Source organism: Electrophorus electricus, chromosome 7 (assembly GCF_041902795.1).
Source record: "Electrophorus electricus isolate QZ-2024a chromosome 7, ASM4190279v1, whole genome shotgun sequence".
In the NCBI taxonomy this organism is placed as follows: Eukaryota; Metazoa; Chordata; class Actinopteri; order Gymnotiformes; family Gymnotidae; genus Electrophorus; species Electrophorus electricus.
The window spans coordinates 28,854,758-28,873,958 of record NC_137503.1 but is presented as its reverse complement, the minus strand read 5'-3'; the positions used below and the strand labels follow the sequence as shown (position 1 = coordinate 28,873,958).

General features: G+C 41.2%; 1 protein-coding gene across 4 annotated transcripts in view; it reads right to left on the bottom strand.

Annotated features, from left to right (window-relative positions):
- klhl29 (kelch like family member 29) overlaps positions 1–19,201 on the bottom strand; it is a 136,170-nt gene extending 116,969 nt beyond the window's left edge. For 2 of the 4 annotated variants that reach the window (XM_035524689.2, XM_026997772.3), the window contains exons 1-2: positions 18,890–19,201; positions 11,517–11,585 (exon numbers count right to left, since the gene is read on the bottom strand). The gene's annotated coding sequence lies outside the window, so the exon portion shown is untranslated. The remainder of the gene's footprint in view (positions 1–11,516; positions 11,586–18,889) is intronic. The other 2 variants (XM_081717934.1, XM_026997780.3) reach the window with 1 other exon arrangement.

Genomic DNA, 19,201 nt, shown 5'->3' with positions numbered 1-19,201 from the left:
CATTAATTTCAGTGCAGTATCCTCAAATCCATGAAAACCTGGGGCAGCGTAATACATGTGTCTGTATCAACACCCGAAGCAGTCAGCTTTGCAACATATGTAGGAGAGTTTTAAAAGCAGCTAACCTTTGCGCTCTCTGATGCTGCACTAACAGCAGATTTGAAGGTTATCGATTGCTGACAGTTTGACTGCAAGGCTGGCATGTGCTTCTCTCCGGCAGTCGGATTACTTCTGCCAAGCTCAACACATCAGACAGTCTGGGAGACTCTGACTGCAGCGCTGAAAATGCTCACGTGTCAGAAGGCATTGAGGACACAGCGCTAAGAGGAAAGCATTATGCCTGCATAATTGCAATTAGTGCTAATGAAGAACAGCTATAATTATATTGAAGCAACACCTCTGTGCTCCACTCCCTAATCGTTCTACCCAGTGTGTGGCATTGGGTAAGAAGACACTGAAGCTGCCAACAGAAGATGCATGTTCTCAGTGCTTTTTGGAAACCGCCCCCAACTCTTTCTCACATCCTTATTATTTTTCACCAGTACTTGTCTGAAGGTAAGGGTGAAAATGAGGCGCTCTCAGCTTCCATCTCTTCAATCTCACTGGCTATTAAAGGTTAAAAATGCCAGAGACGAGTTCATAAAAAATGAGAAGACTGATGAGATTAAAAGAGGGGAAGCGAGGATGGGCAGCGTGTTGCCCGGAGCAACCTGCAGGAGAGGCAGCTTAGTCTGGCCTGTGCAGAGCAGGGGATGCCACGCAAGAAGACATGATATAGAAACGAAGGTCCATGCCATGTGAACCCACGCCATCTACTAGGAAACCAGCACACGGTGCAATGGTGACGGTTTTCTGCACTAAGTGCAGTGCAAAGGTATGCTGCCTTCCAAAGCTATAAGGAGCTTTACATTTTTAAAGACACATAGTGTTTTTCCACTTTCGCCTCTTCTGCACTTTACCAAATTACTGTGGTAGTGTCTAACTTGACAACTTGACACCAAACTTCAGGAGGTCAAGTCAGTTTTGTCCTTTTGGATTTTCATAGCGTCAGTGTCAGTTGAGAGTGCAGAGAGGAGTGAAATATCTGAGAGGTAGAATAAGAGGTTATAATATGTAAATGGGGATTAGGTAAGACAACACTGCTTTTAACTCAAAGGGCTCAATTGCTGTGCTACTTTACGCACATACAAACTTGCCAATGAACTTAAATTGATGAAGAAATGGCCAAAAAAAAAAAGAAACAAAAAATCAAGCAGCCAGTATCAAGGTGCAATCTGTAATGTGTAAAGAGTTCCTAGCAATTCATAGCCTACAAACACCCACCTATTCAGAGAACCCAAATGCAGATTAATGCATTAAGTGTACAGATCAAATGCTATAGCTTTTTTTATTCCTTCTAATGTATTGTATAGACTGTATCATCAAACCCACAGCCCACCTGATGTATCAACCTAACAAAATAGCAGATACACCATACTCTCAGTTTGCTGACGCATCAAGCACAATTTACGCACGCATGCGTAATGGCTGCTCTATACGCTCACTTTATGCAATCCTTCCTTCCACCAGGGCAAAGACATGCTGATGCACAAAGTCCCATGATCTAATAAGTTCCCCACTGCTGCCCTCTCCACAGAATATGATACAGACTTCAGGAGCAACCACACGCGCCTGCTAATATAGCTGTGATCAATAATGAGTCCCGACATGTTTCAATTGAATCTGAAAATGTCATTGGAGACCATGCATCAATAATTATGGCACAGATGGGAATAAAATCCAAGTACTCGGCGTCCTGCACTACCAACCGTTTTACACACATTAGTGAAGCTGCTGGAGAGGTTTGATCTCAGTATGAAATTGCCTCCCACATTTCCATTAGCCCCCATAGCTCTGATCTTATCATATGTCTGCCCTGCTATAACTTCATGGATTATCATATTTCAGGGGAGCTACCAGTCAAAAACTATCTTGTTTCTTTAAAAACTGCCACGCACTAGGACAAACCCCCACACCCATAAAAGAAATGCACATCCCAGCCTTGAAAGCACCCTGCAGATTCTAATTCTACAACAGTGAAATGTTAAAAAGCAAAACCCGACATTTTACACCTTCTGTCCCTTCGCTTAAATACAGTAATCAGAAACCAGTGCTCACTCCCTGCCCAAAGATTAACACTCTAATGTTAGAATGATAAAAGTCACTGTAGGCATAATTTACACTGCCTACAATCCGTGACAGGAAGTTATGTAATCTATAGGAATTATCGATTATGCTGAGGCTATAAATGCCCATGTGATGACTGAACTGTGTGCCGTGCATGTTAAGATAAACCAGACTGAGGAAAAAGGGGAAAGACGCTACAGAGAACAAGTCTTGAGTCAGACCTGTAATATATGCTTTAAAAGTGCCTGGAAAGACAGATAATGGTCCACTGAATTAATACGTCTTTATGTTTTTAATGCTGTGGGTTTAAAGCCCAATTGTTTAGGTTAATTCACATTAATTTATTATAGACCAAATTTCCTTTTTAAATGCCTAGAGAGATCAGAGCAACCACATGGAGCTCATATATGAGTTTTGCTCCACTGTTCATAAACAACAATAGTGCAATCAACTAGTAATTAGATCTTTACAGCATGATATTTTTTGTTAGCTTTTTTTAATATTATTATTCACTGTTGCATCTTTCATGGCCAAGCAGGTGGCTGGATGACCATTTTTGCTAATTATAAATCACACAGGGTACCTTTAAAAATTCTAATGATTGAGCCAGTAATCAAAAGCAAAACTACTGCAAAACATTTTGCAGAGTTCATCTGTATCATCAGGGAGCATTTCCCAACTTCTCAACGTGTATATATTAATATGAATGAGCAGCTAGCATCAGAGAACAAGTACTTGTCGACTGCAGTTTGGAAAGCTAGCCCTAGCTGCAAGCCACAAGGAGAGGCGAAAGTCTCAGTCGACAAATTCCATCTTACACTTTGTTCACAAGTGGGATCTGGAAAGAAATTTGACTCTCAAATTCAGCTTCTGGCCGCACGTGCCGGCAGCATCTAGACTGATTGCCTAGTGTCGAGATTTGAATAGAATGTGAAGTGCGATGAAAACATGCCGAGTTTTTTGGCGGGGGGGGGGGGGGGGCACACAGATGGTGCTCAGACGCTGAAAGAACCACTGAGAAATGTAGCTGCAAGACATGAGTGGGAAAAAGATCTGGCAATAGTGTTTAAGACACAGAGCACAGTGGACCAAGAGATGAGAGAGATGTATGGTAGCAAAATCAGATCCCTGATGTCATCCTGAATGCCCCAGAAACTGTTCTGACCTCAGCTAAAATGAGTGAGAGGTTACCAACAAAAGCCTGGATCAGGGATCAGGGAACAAAACTGGACTAGGCTGGTCTCTGGAATCCTGAGACAATAAGGCCAAAAGACACAAGAAGTGGAGAGAAATGGAAGGGTAAGAGCAGAACGAGAACCCTGTACTGATCCCCTGCGCCCTGCCTAACTTATCGCCTCTTCCGATTCCTAAAGGCATGATACCTAAGGCTGTAAGAGCAGCTTTCGCCCATTGTTTATGATGAATGTTAAGTTGTAAACGTGACGCCTGGATGTCCTCAGCTGAGGTTGTGCTTCGGCGAGGCCTGGGGGGACAGTGCCTGCTCCTGGCTGGAGGAAGCAAGGCTTTTCTGCACCTGGACCTGGACTGAAGGATGGAATGTGGACCTGCAGGAGGACTTTACCTAATGGCTTCCCCAGCTGCTTGGCCCCCGGTCACAGAGATGCATGGCACCTTCCTGGCCCCACCGGGCGCATCTTATACGCCGTTTTCGCAACCCACGCCCCATTAACTGGGCAAAAATGCAGACCCCCAAGGCACCAGGCCTTCAGACTCAAACACAGCCCCTACCACCCACTCACCCCTCACATTACTGTGTAAAAAGGCTATAAATACGTGGCAGAGAGCCTCGGCAGCAGCACATGGGCCAAGCTTTAGCAGGTCTACGAGACAGCTGAGAGCATTCACTCAGAATTTGAAAATTTGTGAGAGGAACAGGAAATCGATCTGACATGAGATGCAAAATTAAAGACCTGTGAAGTTGTCTGGACATGGTAGTTGTAAATATGGTAATTATGTCTGCAAGGATTCAGGGAACGATCTTTTTGAGAGAAGGACTTCATTATACTCTCTAGTAGCTAGGAAAAAGGACATCACAGGGCAAAGAGAGCGCTACCCTGATCTCTGAGATATATCAGTAATTAGATGAAATGACAACCATCACAGACTACTTACCTGACAGAGATATTCAACTCTCTCATACTCCTGGGATATATTGATTTTTTTTTCACAGCCAAAACAAAATGCCATTATCAAAATGGTAAAAGACTTTTTGGATTGGAAGATCTATGAAGGTCAAAAACACATGGAGGATGATAACACAAAAGAGAATCACTAGATTGATGTGTTTTTCACTTTAATTTTCAATGTCCTGATAAACAATTAAAGACGTTTGACAGAGAGATGGCCAATGCCAAAGAAAAAAGGCACTTCAGTGCTACAGCTTTCTCACTAGAATTCCCAAGCAGTTTGTGGCATTTGTTTCAGAATTGTGGTTGAGTTTGACTGTGCAAAGAGCCGTAAAAATTGCTGCATACTGAACAGAGGTTGACAGCTGAGCACAAGGGCAGGCAGAGCATCAAACTGCGGATCCCTGCCTCATGAGCAGGTGTCTTTCCTCAGTGTCCCCAACAGCACCCAAGCCTCCACCAGCCTCCACCAGCCCCAATCAGCTCTCAGCAACCCCCACCAGCCCCCACCAGCCCCCATCAGCTCCCAGCAACCCCAAGTGCAGGCTGAACACAGAACATCGGCGCTCTTCCTAAGGGCCGCTCATCACTCAGCCCTGCACATCCCCTGACGGCCACCAGCCTCTGCTTCACAGCCTGGGAGGGGTGACTCGACAGTGCCGCACGCCATGAAAGCCGTGAATCAGATTAAGGGGAATGTATACTTTACAGCAGCCCCCAAGGACAACCGTCGTATATCTAAATGAGATGAAGGCGGATTTGTCAGAGATGATTTACGCTGACCGAACCGCGTCTGTCTGCAGTGACATGCAGTACTGCGATCTACATCTATCTGCCTTACTCTCACCACTCTGCTGTCCTCATTCAGTGAAACCCTGCAATTCCTCTAATGGTTTCCATGGAAGACAAATAAGGTAAGGCCCTACTACCTTAACCTACAATATTGGATTAAATAAGGTCAGCTCTTGAAGGGACCCCAGAGGAGACAATGATGACAGACATAAAGGGGTTATGATTTGACATATGATGTTTCTCATGTAATACAGACACCAGAATGGCTTCTAGTGGTTCCCTTAAATAGCTGGGCGGTTAAGATACATGATCTAATTCTTACTCAATGAGCAAAAAGAGAGACCCAAAATAATGATTCTTTCTACAAGAGGATTCACTTCCACAGTCACCAAAGAGGTAAGAGTTACACATTCTGCACCTAGTAATATGCTTCCCAAGACTGCAAACAGACTAGGTGAAGGGTCAGAGGTGATATACGGTGAAACCACACACACCTCGGGAATGCATCCTTATAGGTCAGACACCAGCACTTCCAACCACACAGCATGTTTTTGACATCTGTGCGACACATGGTGCCTGTCTATAAATCTCCCTGGAATCTCTTTAATGGAACTACAGACACAGCTAATGGATGTCCCCCCCTGTAGAGAAAAGTGAAAGCGAACTATCAAAACAAATACACCCGCTAACTCTAACCCCATGGCATAGCTTAAACTTCCACAGTCATGCCACAGATGAACCACTGATGTACCACAATTGGGCATTTCTGTCCTCCCATGAAGCACTAGCTTCACCACAGCAGAAGCAGCTAAGCACACAGTGGCTGTGAATCATTGACAATTTTTACATTATGCGCATTATGCACGAAGTGCCCAGTATAATATCAAAGTTCCCAATAATCTGTGCAGTCATTTTACACAGTTATATACTCCTTAGCTCTTCTGGGAATTTGCAAACTGGGTCGCAACTTTGATCATCAGGGACCAGAACTCAATAAAGCCATCATGGTCTTTGCGGAGTGATGTATGTGTATGTCACTGGAATCTAAACCATCCGAGTGCTGTTTCCATGAGCCCTGGTTTGATGCCATCTTTCCAGTGTGGTTTTTGGAGCCAGTTTCCTTGCTCATTTGAACATACTTTTGCATGCAAAGCAAACCCAAATTTTTACACTTCAGACCCACTTTGGAGAATGATCCACAACCTCCAAGATAAACATTACTTCTGCAGAAGCTTGGCAACAAAATAGCCAAAGGCAACTGAAGTATCAACAGATGTACAGCAATCAACCATCCTATAACAGACAGGACTGCAATTCAGTCAGGACAAAATGAAATGTACAGGAGCTCTAAGTAACCAACGTGAGGAGCTTCACACTTTAATGCGTCTAATGCTCATCTGGTACTAGTAAACCTCATTAAGGCATACAGTGTTCACGATAAAAGTTAGAATCTTAGCATCACATTATGGCCACTATCTGCAAACAGGACATTCTACTTTCTTTCAGAAGCAATATATATGAAGAAAATTCAAAGATTAAAAGAAGATCCTTGACTATTTCACGTAAATCCAGGACACATCCCCTTCAGTACTACACTACACATGCTGGTAGGCTTAGAACACAAACAGCCATCTCCCTGTAGCTGGCTTTACACTCTCTCTAATAATTAGTAGAAAATCTATAGCACCAATACACATGTCAGAGACGTCTAACTTTTGTCGCAGGATGTTTTTACAAACACCACAATGTTTATATATTACAGTATATTACAATGTTTATATATTACATACACTGCTGTATGTGATATTGTGGTGTGGAGCATCTCTGTTCTCTAAACTCCAAACATAATGATGCATTCTGGGTAGGTAAACACAGGGAGCGACAACTCGAGCGACCGCAGCAAGGAAGATGGAAGCAGGGCCATATGATTGGCAAGCGAGTGTGGGCACACAGGCTGTTTAAGATGTTACTTGTCAGCAGGCAGTCAAAGAGGAGCCATCTCCTGAGGCAGAGCAGGGCCGGAGGTTTCTTATTCGCTTGGCTCATGATGACAAGCTGACTCATTCTGTGAACCTGGGGCTATAGGCTATAAAGCCAAACTCTGCGATTCTCTTCCCTTTTCTCTCTCTCTCTCCCACCCATGTTTTTTTTATCTATCTATCTATCTATCTATCTATCTAATATAAATCTTTTTGATGATACACTTATATAAACAAATGCAATGTTTTATTTTTACTTTCATTTTTTTGGATAAAAGTATATATATATATATAAAATCAGAAATAGCAAAGTAATACTCCAGCAAATAAAGATATTTTACACAGAATTTTCCAAATTTGCCACAAAACACATGTTCAACAGTACACACAAACAAGCAAAGGTTACATCTGTATTGTTCCTAACATAGTTAGTCTTAGAGGCATAATTTAACTGACCTTTTGACCAAACACAATCCAACATACAACTACTCTCAGTATTACCTTCCCCATATTTTTGGAGCTGTCTCCTTCAGTGCCAAAGGCACCAGCACAAAGGGATCCAGTGTTCCACAGGGCCCTGTGCTCTTTCACCTGATCATCCATAAAACAGGAGATGATGGGTGCAGTCTAAGCGTTCGGTGTCAGTAGAGGTGACTCCTTTTCTAAAGTTTCCGAACGCTGTGACATTTGGCGAGGAAACAGTAACCTTCTCTCACTGCTCGTCTGCAGCTCTCTGTCAGTCAGTGCAGTGCCCTGCACCCCCCACCTCGCCAAGCATCCCAGCTGCGTGCCGTACCACACCGCTACACGTCAGACTCAGGGGAACAGACAGACACCACAGACTCACTCAGTCAGAGGAATCCAGTGACCCGAACGTTAAACGCTATGCTTGCACCGAGGGGCTAGGCAGAAAGTCTGCAACAGTCTGCAGTTTGCACTGAGGTTTGATGAGAGCAATAAAAAAATACATATTGTAACAGTACGTTGGATTTTTTTCCTAATCAGAAATGGTAAAGAAAAAACTCAAGCAAAGAATTTTTCTTCAAGAGTCGTGCAGCTACAATGAAATGCATAAAAAACCCATGTAGTTTGAACTGTCATCTTCGTTCACTTTCAACAACAGGCTTAAAAGGTCTTTGTGGAACAGCATTAGTAAGGCCACCTACCAATTGCATTCCACCTAATTTTACATTACAACCCCAAAAGAAGGACATGCAGGATACAGCGATACAACATTACATCACACAAAGTTAAAATCATAACCTGTCTAGTTAGCTAGCAGAGTTGACCAACCAGATCTAGAAATCCGTCAAATAAATTAATGTTTTGCTCTCCATCTGAAAAACTAGACTGTACAGCTTAAAACCCAGTGTATCTATACGTATCTATTTAAGACTTTATCAATATGAAAAGCTTTGGGCTGTAAATGAGAGTAATGCATGACTAGTTAAACGCATACAGAATGTTTGTGGAAGAAATGTCATCAGGCAAATCTATGTTAGGCAAAACTGTTAACTGCCATGCAAATCTCTGTTAGAAAGCACCTTCCCAGATAGCATCTCTGTTCCATCACAGAACTGCACAAGGTTATAGCTGTAGCTGTTCTGCTCTTGGCAATCACTAATCCACCCTGTCTGGACCTAGCGATTGCTACAGTTCCTGGTTCACTGAAGCTAGCTTTGTGGCTATCTGTAAATGCCCCAACTTGGTCTATCCATCAAAGAGACTAGAGATGACCGACTTTGCTAGTGTTTCTCTGCAGCTTTCTATCAGTAGCAAAAAAAAAACCAACCAAAAACCAAAAACTCCTCCCTGCAGATCAGCACAACCACAACATGATGGACATGACACAACATGATGGACATGACACAACATGATGACATGATGACAACATGATGAATGTCAAAGCAGCACCAGATATGACTGGTCATTCTGCAAATTTGAGAATGGTCAGATAGCAAATTTTTTGCATTGCAACAAAGCATGTTAAGGTTAACCAGTGCCATAAAACGTTTGGGACGTGACCTCTACTACTATTCTTATTGCTACTCGCACAACATGTGCTCTGCAGAGATATCATACTCATCAAGAAGGTAAAGTTCATATTTCCTTTTTAGATCCACAGTAAAGACATGTATGGCCAATAATTTAGCCTATGTTCACCTATTCTGATTTTTATTGCTATCTTGTCAATCTCATTGGGTTTTTCCTTGCTAGGAACTTTGTGTCTTCATTACCTAATGAGTTAAAAACAATGCACGATATTTCTTTCAATGCAATCTGAAAAACCTGTTCGTGGATGTTTATAAAACAGTCTGGAACCATGTATAAGCCTTTCAGTCAAACATATATGACAGAATCCTGGGCTAAAGTAAAAGAATTGCCCAAATTAAATATCACAGAAAATTAAATATCCCCAAAATTGTGATATACTCCCTATACGTGTCTGGACTAATCTGCTGCATTTTGTGTAAAAAAAAGGGTGAAAAAAAAAGATCATAAGTGGTGCATTAATTTAAAGGGTTGTTTTCCACGTTCAGCCAAATGTGACATACTGTAACTATTATCTACTGATTTTACTCTAGCCATGAATACAGTAACTAGATCCTGGCAGTAAAAGATGTTACTGGCACTGCAAAGTCTAAGCATAATGTTACCTAAACCTAGAAGAAACGTTGCTCGGCAGTAGCTCAGGGGCTGGATATTTATGTGCTGCCTACTCTCTCAGATGGTGTTTACATTAAAGAACAATCTCAAACAGGCCTTTACCAGACCCAGGCTCTGTGCTGGATCATGATGGCCTGTGAATGGACCTCATTCACACATATTAGGCTCAATGGCGCGTGTGCGATAGCATGGTGTGACCCCTGCTGGGAGAAAGCCCCCAGGGACCCTCTATGACCATGACACTGCACCACCCACCAACCAGGTTTGAGATGTCTCAATCATTGCATCTTTGTGCACATGTGGGTGTGTGGATGTGTGTGTGTGTGTGTGTGTGTGTGTGTGTGTGTGTGTGTGTGTGTGTGTGGATGTGTGTGTGTGTGGATGTGTGTGTGTGTGTGTGTGTGTTTGTGAGAGTGTTTGTGCACATGTGTGTGTGTGTGTGTGTGTGTGTGTGTGTGTGTGTGTGTGTGCACATGTGTAGGCATGGGTATTGAAGGTGAATAGAACTGAGAAACCACAAGTCACTGCTGTTTGAGAAGAGTGACTGAACATTAAATGAAAGACAAATCCAATAAGTCTTATAATGACTATGCATATCATGCACAATATGCATGCAATCTACAACTCCAGATATAGGAGGTCTAGATATACCACTGTTATAATCACAAGGGGGGATTATTTACTTTTTTGTAGAGTTTCATCATTGGCAAAAGCCCCAATAACAGGTCTCTCCTGAATACTGAAGCCTCTTTTCAAGCAGCTAGCTGTGTTGTGACCCTCTTGAGTAACTGTGCTCAATAGCTCATTAGAAACAAGTGACAGGACAATGAAGGCTCAATATTGACACCACTGTGTGACCTCATTTCAGTGAGTTTGTTTTGCATATGCTGGTCAGCACTTATATAAAATACAGGGAAAAAAATTATTTTATTTTTAAAAAATCCTTGTTGAAATTCAGCATTAATTTACAAGTGCCCTTATGTGTCAATCTTCATATATAATTTATATTTGAAATGTAGCATGTCCTCCTAACAGGAAAAACTGGTATTGATCCTTAAACTAGTATTGATCCTTGCCTAATGAACAAAAGCTGAAACTTAGAATGTGTGAAACATTGAACTAATACAAACTCTCGGATGACCATCATGACTGAATCCCTGGATTCAAAAGCATGTCCCATTATGCAGGCTCCATAGCAGGGTAACCCAATTACACCATTTCGTTTAATCAGGCCTTGATGCATGAGCAGAGTAATTTGAGCACTCCCTATGGCATTTACACTTGAACTCTGACCTTTAAAATACCAAGATCCATTTGCACAAAGCATGTAAATAGCAGGTTATGTACATATGTCTGTGTATGCATATATATACACACACACACACACACACACACACACACACTGCAGTTACTCACCTGGGATCTTCTTCAGAGATATATATATATATATATATATATATATATATATATATATATATATATACACATACACATACATACATACATACATACATACATACATACATACATACATACATACATATATATATATATATATATATATATATACACATACATACATACATACATACATATATATATATATATATTTGTATATATGAATGCAAACATTTATATAAAAAAACAAAAAATACACATCAGAAAAACAAAAGCCTATCACCCCTTTCTACATACAACACAGGAATATTAAATTTAAAAACATGTCTTGCTGAGGGCAAAAAGGCTGTTTTTTGAGTCACGGTACCTGAGGTCTGTGGAAGATGGCGGTGTTCATCACAGTCTAATGAGATCTTCTGAGTACAGTCAGGTGCTGCTGCAAAGACAAAACCAACAGGCTTAATGCAGAGATGTGATGGAGAGAAGGAAGTAGCACGAGAGACAATAGACAGTCGCGTCCCAAGTGTTCCCTGATAATGCCGTCAACTTTTACTGGAAGGTTCTACACCTCACTCCTCCAGGTTTTAAATCTCAAACTTACTGGTTTCACTATGGGCTTAAAAACACTGGATTGCAGAAGGGTTTGGGGGGATGATGGCACTGCTCTCAGTATGCTCTCCAATGCAAAGAGTGTAACTTTAGCTATCCTGGTATGAAAAGTAGCCTAATGTGCTAAAAACACCAAGATCATGGGTTCAAGTCCCAGCAAATACACTCGATATCCTACTAATAAATACATGCCAAGTGCTCTGGATAAGAGTACCTACCAATTATTAAAGCAACAGTCAACTGGTATCTTATATAAAAGAAAGACATTTCTCAGTGAAATGATGGCATCTGAGACCTAGAACTGAGGATATTTCTGTTTGCAGTAGTGTCATGAGCTGACCTCATGTACAGTGAGGTGACACATCAAATAGCACTCCTGTCCAAAGTAAACAGAGCCTCTCCTGTTATTTCACAAAGCGAATCTAAATCCAACAGCACGAGCCTTTGTGGTAACCTGTTACATCCTCTGCGTTCAGGGGATATTATAAGGCCACAATGCCTAAATGGGAATTATTGTCTTTTTCCTCATCACTATGAAAAAAAACCAAACAAATCCAAATATTGGAAACACAATTTCAGTACCGAGGACCATCACATAAACATCTTTGTAAACCTGTGTGTTTCACTTGCAAAACTCTCACAATAAAATCACCACTGTCAGATAGAGTCAAATCAAGCGTACAGTCAGGATTCTCGTATACATACAGAAGATCGATTGGGTGCCTGTAAAATCTTTAAGAAAACTGTCCCAGTACATATAAATGGAGAACTAAATCATCGGTGTCATTATCTGCTCTTCACATAGCGCAATCATACACATGCCATGAGACAGAAAGGGGGATCTATGTTAAGTACATGTCAATGTTGTCTGCATAAGCAAAGGACAACCATCATTTCTGTTTTGTCTAATAAGGTTCCAAATGCAATCACAACCACAGCCATAATTGCTTTGAGATGCACAGAAGAGTATTATTAATGTGGTCGTGTTGAGTCCAGACAGAAGGGTTCCTGCTTTTCCCTTGTTGGCTTCTTTGACACATTACATCACTTGCTTTATTCTCCCAAACATTCTTCAATCAGCAACTACGAGAAAAAATGTTTACTCGAAATGAGGGATGTTGTCCTATTACTGCACTCAAGATAATTCACTCCCTCACTGACTTCTACAAGTCCACTATGTCTGCTGGGCTGGCAAGAAATAGTCTGCACATCAGCAGTGGATGAGGTTTTTTATGTTAAGTCACTGAACAATATTATACAATGAAAAGTGCATTAATAGTTTGTCTTTAATTGTGAAAGAATAATAAAGAAAACAAACAAAAAATCATAACAATTCTTTTTAAACGTCCCTATGTCAAGCTCTAATGGTGTTCTAATGGCATAGAATATTCAACATCTTATCCTGTGTATATATACACAATTATGGAGAGGATACCCATGTACTATCTATGTACTGATTTTTCACCAACTTAAGCAATAAATCATTTTCTTTTGTAATTATGAATTGATAATAGTAATGTGGCAAATAAACAGACATGCAGACATAATACATTTGTTATAATGGCATTTCTTAATCAAAATACGTGGTTATCACCAGAGAGCAATTACAGGCCTTGAGATAAAGCCAAACCATTAATAATGTGCTACCGTGTTTCATTTTGACTCCATTTGGGATAATGGCTGCTTGAAGGGGGAGGGTCTCTTACCTATTCTAAGCACACCTTCACATTTAAAACATTTAAAACCCACTAGCTGATTTTACCTGAAACTAATATCAGAACATAAACTGATCCATTAAAATATTCACAGATATCCAAAAAATTGCTTTATAGTTTCAGAATTAAAAATAATACAACAAATACCATGACATGAAAAAATATTAGAATCAGTTTGATCAAATGAAAAATATTTTATTCCATGTTCATTTTTTAAAATTCTTATTTTCATTCTATGTTCGGCATGGAGTAATTTTCTGTAGTATACATCAATCTATAGATGACTCTCTGGTGAGAAATTAAGAAGATTATTTTGAGTATTAAAAGCCAAATGAACTTTGCAATCGATTATGGTAAAACTGGAAAATTGCTTAATTGCATTAACATTTGTTTTGGTATCTGTGTAAATACTTTTCTGCTGATTGGGAGTGCTTTGAGCTTTTTTTATGCAGATGCTGAGTAATCAGGCAGCTGAGCTACTGTTTGAGACCTGGAGGCACATGCTGACTCAAGGCCATGTAAGGAAGGCTGCACTTCCCTTGGGAACATAAACTGGGGACAGAGAGTAATAGGCAAACCTGCTGGTCTTAGCCAAAATCCCAGTCCAAAAAATAAAGAAAAAGCTTCAAAACAGAATTTTTGCTTTGCAAATATACAATTTTTCACAATACTTTAATCATGGTATTAAGTGTCAAAACACTTCAAACACATAGAGAAAATAATATATCCAAACAGCTGTCATGCAGCCAGTAGTAAGTGCAAAATGATCAAATATTTTCTGCTCTGTTTCCATGGAAGCCATCCAATTTTTCCTGGTTCTAGAATTCTCTGCTTTCTTTTCTCTTGGTGGGACATTTCAGGAACAATTACAGTGGCCTCAGCTCCTCTTGGAGCAGCCTGCTATGGACAGGAGGTTCCACTTCTGCTCAGGTTGCAAGCAGCTAGGAAGTCCCCACTACTTCACACCACTTTAATTTCGACGGCCTCCTACTAATATCAGTGAAAATGTCTTCCGTCTTGTTTTTTCCGTGTGTGCCACTAGCACTTCTAAATGAAGGTGGCGACGTGCAATTTTCTCAACTGTAGTGTTCAAATTCTCCATGGCGATGGCACTATCAACCAGGTGGGCTCCCTGCCTGAAGCCTTATTTTTGGAAGGAGAAGCATTTCAAGTCATAAGATTAATATTTCCATGGAGTAATATTTCCATGTCGCATATGTATGCCCATCTTGCCCGACAACACTAGATATTCATGGGTATGCAATCGCTTTTCTAATAGTCACTCAAGATTAATCAACCAAGATTTAGATCTCTCTGTTTATTTAATTTTGAAAATCTCTGGTTAATGCAGTAAATATACCAATATGAGTTAATGTATTTCTTACACATAATCCTACCACTCCTAAATCATAATATTATTGTAATATTATGACTAGATCGAATCACTTTCCTAATTGAGTGATTATATGATTATTAAGATTAATCATTCAAGATTTAGGTTTAATTAATTCAGTACATATACCAGTATGCCATAATGTATTTATTTTGCATTATCATACCAGTCCTAAATCATACAAAAGTAAACATATTACTGTAAATAACTATATGACAAGGAAGTAAGTAATTATCACACAGAATCAACAGCTATTCTTAGCAATCCCTGTTAGATTTGTATATCCTAGAATTATAGATGGTGACAAATTTTTACAGATTTTGATCATGTTAAATTTTGTCCGTCATGTTTGTCACATGCGCATGAGTATTATCAAAATAATTCTCATATAAAATAAATAAAGTTGATACAAATCTTTGCCTTTCATCAAACACCATCACTGTCCAATACAACATTTGGAAAGAAGTTCTGATTTGGTGGTTAGTCTGCAAAATAAACATGTCATTTTAAAAGCTGCTTCTCTGCCTGCTTTTTTGCTTACTTTCCTGTCAGCAGCTAAGGACAGTGAGGAGCTTCACTTTGAAGTATGCTTTTCTGCAAAGAGTGAACAAGCCTCACATCCTCTCCCAGTCTAGCTCCAACAGAAGCTCTGGACACCATTACTTACATGAACATTCGGTAGTTGTGTTAAACCACATTTAGATGAAACCATATTTAAATGGCCAGAGTGACCTCAGAAGGGCAGTGTGCTGTGGCTAGCTTCCAGGCCACAGCAGATTTGTCCACAGAAGCCAAGTGCACTGCAGAATATCATAAATTATCCGCATGGCTTTCCACCTGAGTTCGTTCCTTTGCCCTAGATAGAGCAGTTATCCTTGAAGCCCGATTCAATTATTTGCTCGGCAAATAAATTATTACATAACGTCCCCTTGTGCAACAGCCCTGGCACCATAGCTCCTTCTAGAAACACCAGACAACTCGCTTCCACTTGAAGAATCCCACAGGGGACAATAAAGAGCGGGAAATGCCGTGCAAAAAAAGGGAAACAAATCTAGAAATTTTGGGAGATAAATTTAGAGGGCCTGGCTGAATTGGCACAGTGTAGAGGCAAGAGAAGACAGAGATGGGGAAGTGTCTGACTCTGTACCATGCTGGGAGGGGTACACAGTGCGGGTACAGTGGGAAACCTGATACAAACAGCATGGCCACCTCTGTGTGCTTCACGTCCTGCCGGCGCTGTATTACGATATGATGAGTTTTTCTCACAAAACAGACTCCAATCCTACATGACGATGCCAGCGTCACATCCAAAGCAGGCTGGAATTACAACAGGCATTTATTTTCAATATCTCGAAATTGTAACAAAATCCAACTGATACATGGTACAATGCAATGAATGCACTGATTTGCAATGAATGTACTGCACACAGAGATGAGGTGACAGAACCTACTAACAAACTGAGTATACAATATAAACTGTGTGCATGGTGACTCACTGCTAGATAAAATTCCCTCTCATATGGTATCCGAAATAGCATACAAAACCGAGTGTGGCAGCTGCTCCAGGCTCTCTGTGTAGTGGGAGTTGAGGGTGAAAGATCAGGCAGGATATGGGTAGCAGGGACTGCCACTAATGGTTCGCATAGCCTCTTAAGAGCTCAGAAACCATGCGGTTCGCTCACAGCCTTTTGCCCTTTCTGCATTAGCAAGTATATTACTCCCTTTGCTTTGGACACTGTGGTTGAATATTCTGCATACTAACTCTCATCACGGGTGCTGGTATTCAGAAAGCCCTGTCTGACTATCTGGCTGCAACACACAAACTATGAGCCAGATTTACAGTGGCTGCAGTCTTTCACTGATCGGCTCTTGCCGTTCTGCCTCCTGCTGAAGTTTCTTGATTCGGATTGCCATGTAAAGTAGGATATCCATTCCCTCACCTGTTTGTTTAGCTTGTGTTGGTGCTGCCAACGCATCCTCATGGGCCTCTCTGCCTAAATATGGAGACAAGTCAGGGAGCAGTATGCCACGGGGAGTTCTACTCACAAGCTATTGGTCATTCGAGTCCATCTACAAGGCACACAGTATCCTTCATACCACCTTTGACCACTCTTAAAAAACAGAGCACTCTCCTGTGACTGAGCAGCCAGATGCTTATTGCTATTTTAACATAAATCATAATGCCTCTTTAACCTTCAATAATACAACATAAACAAGGCGATGTAGATAGCCAGTATCATAGCTGCCCTGCACAATAGGAAATTACTGAATAAAATGAAATATTTAGCCAATGATTAAATAAGGATATCACACCACCTCTGACCTAAACTTATATTTAAGGCACCTTCATAATTAGGATTCAAGTCACAAATAGAGACTTAATTGCAAATGCATAACCCTTATCAGTCTGGTGGTATGGAATGCACCAGAAACACCATTATGAACTGGCAATGACTTTAGGTTAAGGACCTTATAGCTTCTATTACAGGGACATTTAAAAATGGCTTTTGAGGAACCAAGGTCCATTGTGCACAGGGGTTAGCTTTTAGGCTAATGTCACACAGAAATGAACATTGTAAAAACATATGCAATAAATCAATAAATCAACAAGTAAATATAAATGATACTCAGGAGAAAAAGGGACTATATAAGAGGGCTCGTCAAGCAGGGCACTCCATCTACTCAACCCTCCCACAGCAGGGCACTCCATCTACTCAACCCCTCCCCCACCAGACCTGTATGTGTTTAGCTGGCTCAGAGTTGATTCTCAATTTAACAGGTTCAGGTCCCCAGCCCTGTTCTGGGATGACCGTGCTATAAGCCTTTAATCCTGTATGTTCCATGCTGGCTGATAGATTTGCCAATATTATCAGTGTTGGTGTCTGCCCTTTCCCACTGCTCCTGGAAGCTCAGCCAACATGACAGGAGTGCAATTCCACTGAGACTTGAGCTATACATCTGTACCTGTAGTTCTGAGTGTGAAAGAACATAACAGTATGTGACAGAACAAAGATTTTCCTGACAGTGTGCTGTTAAAGCCACAGGCCAGGCCTAACAGTGAAACAGAAGTTGGCATCCGAGTGGCTCGCTCTTAAATGAGACACTTTCGTCTCTATCGGAGATGCCTTCACCTTGTACAGTATAGAAACTCTTATTACAAGCAAGCTTGCGTTCCACATGTTCATCTGGATCCAGTACAATTTCACTGTGAAATTAAGTCCAGTAGAGCTTACTGGTAGACACCAGACAAAAAACAGCTTGTCTGACAGTTGGAAAGTCTGTCCTCATAATTCCTCAGGGGTCATTTGATTCATTAGAAGAAATGACCTGTCTTGCAACAAAAACAGCCAGATAACCAATGTATAATAAAGTATAGTATATAACAAAAGTAATTAGAGTATAGTATATAACTGAGCCGACATTAACATTATCGTGGAGTTATTTTAAGGGAATAAGTGTAACAGATTATAGAGTCTAAGAACAGTCAACTGACTGAACCGTTGCCTGCATCCTATTCAATTTCGTCTATAACTTGGTCGTTTTACAACAGTACTCCGTACATGATCTAACATGTCAATATTTAAAACGTAGCTCGGTTAAAAGGCGGCAATGACCTGACATCTACCAGGTAAAAATATGATGACATCTTTAATTGCTGTCTTTTTTTCTATCGTGCCCATTCTATCGAAAATATTAAGTATAGTCCAGTTGCTACGTTGGTGTCAGTCTTGTTTGGCTTCTAAAACGCCTAACAGGAAGTTTTTTTCCTCCCGTGTGGGAAGATGAGCGCTTGCGCACAGCACCGGAGCCGCACACCCCGTACGATTAGGATGACATTTGGAGAGGATAGCTCACGCGCAGTTTCTGCTGTCATAAATGCAGGACGTCTGGCATGCGGTATTGCTGATCTCATCATGCACGCCGTCTGCTCTGCTTGCCATGGTTGTCAAGCGCACAGCCAAAATTACACAAATGCACGAAGTAACGGTAATTCACCGTGGTCACCGGCGCTTTTAGCCTCACCTCGGGAACTGCTGCCGAAGCCTCGGCGTTGGTCCTTGTTTTCCTACGTCGCCCAGATGTAGACGCGTTCCTCATTCAGTGCATGCTGCTGTTTAACTGCATGACACAAAGTGTGCTAGTACGTTCCTTGTAGTTGGTGCATCTATCAGGCGTCTCCTGTCTCTTTGTGCGTGCAGCCACACTCCGCTGTGACGAGTTGCTCGCGCAGCTATAGCGGAGTTGACAGATGCCGTGGGGCGCGAGCAGCGCTCCCTAGCCTTAATATCGAGACGCGAGCGAAAGCTTGCTCAGGCTCACCGTGCGGCTACTTTA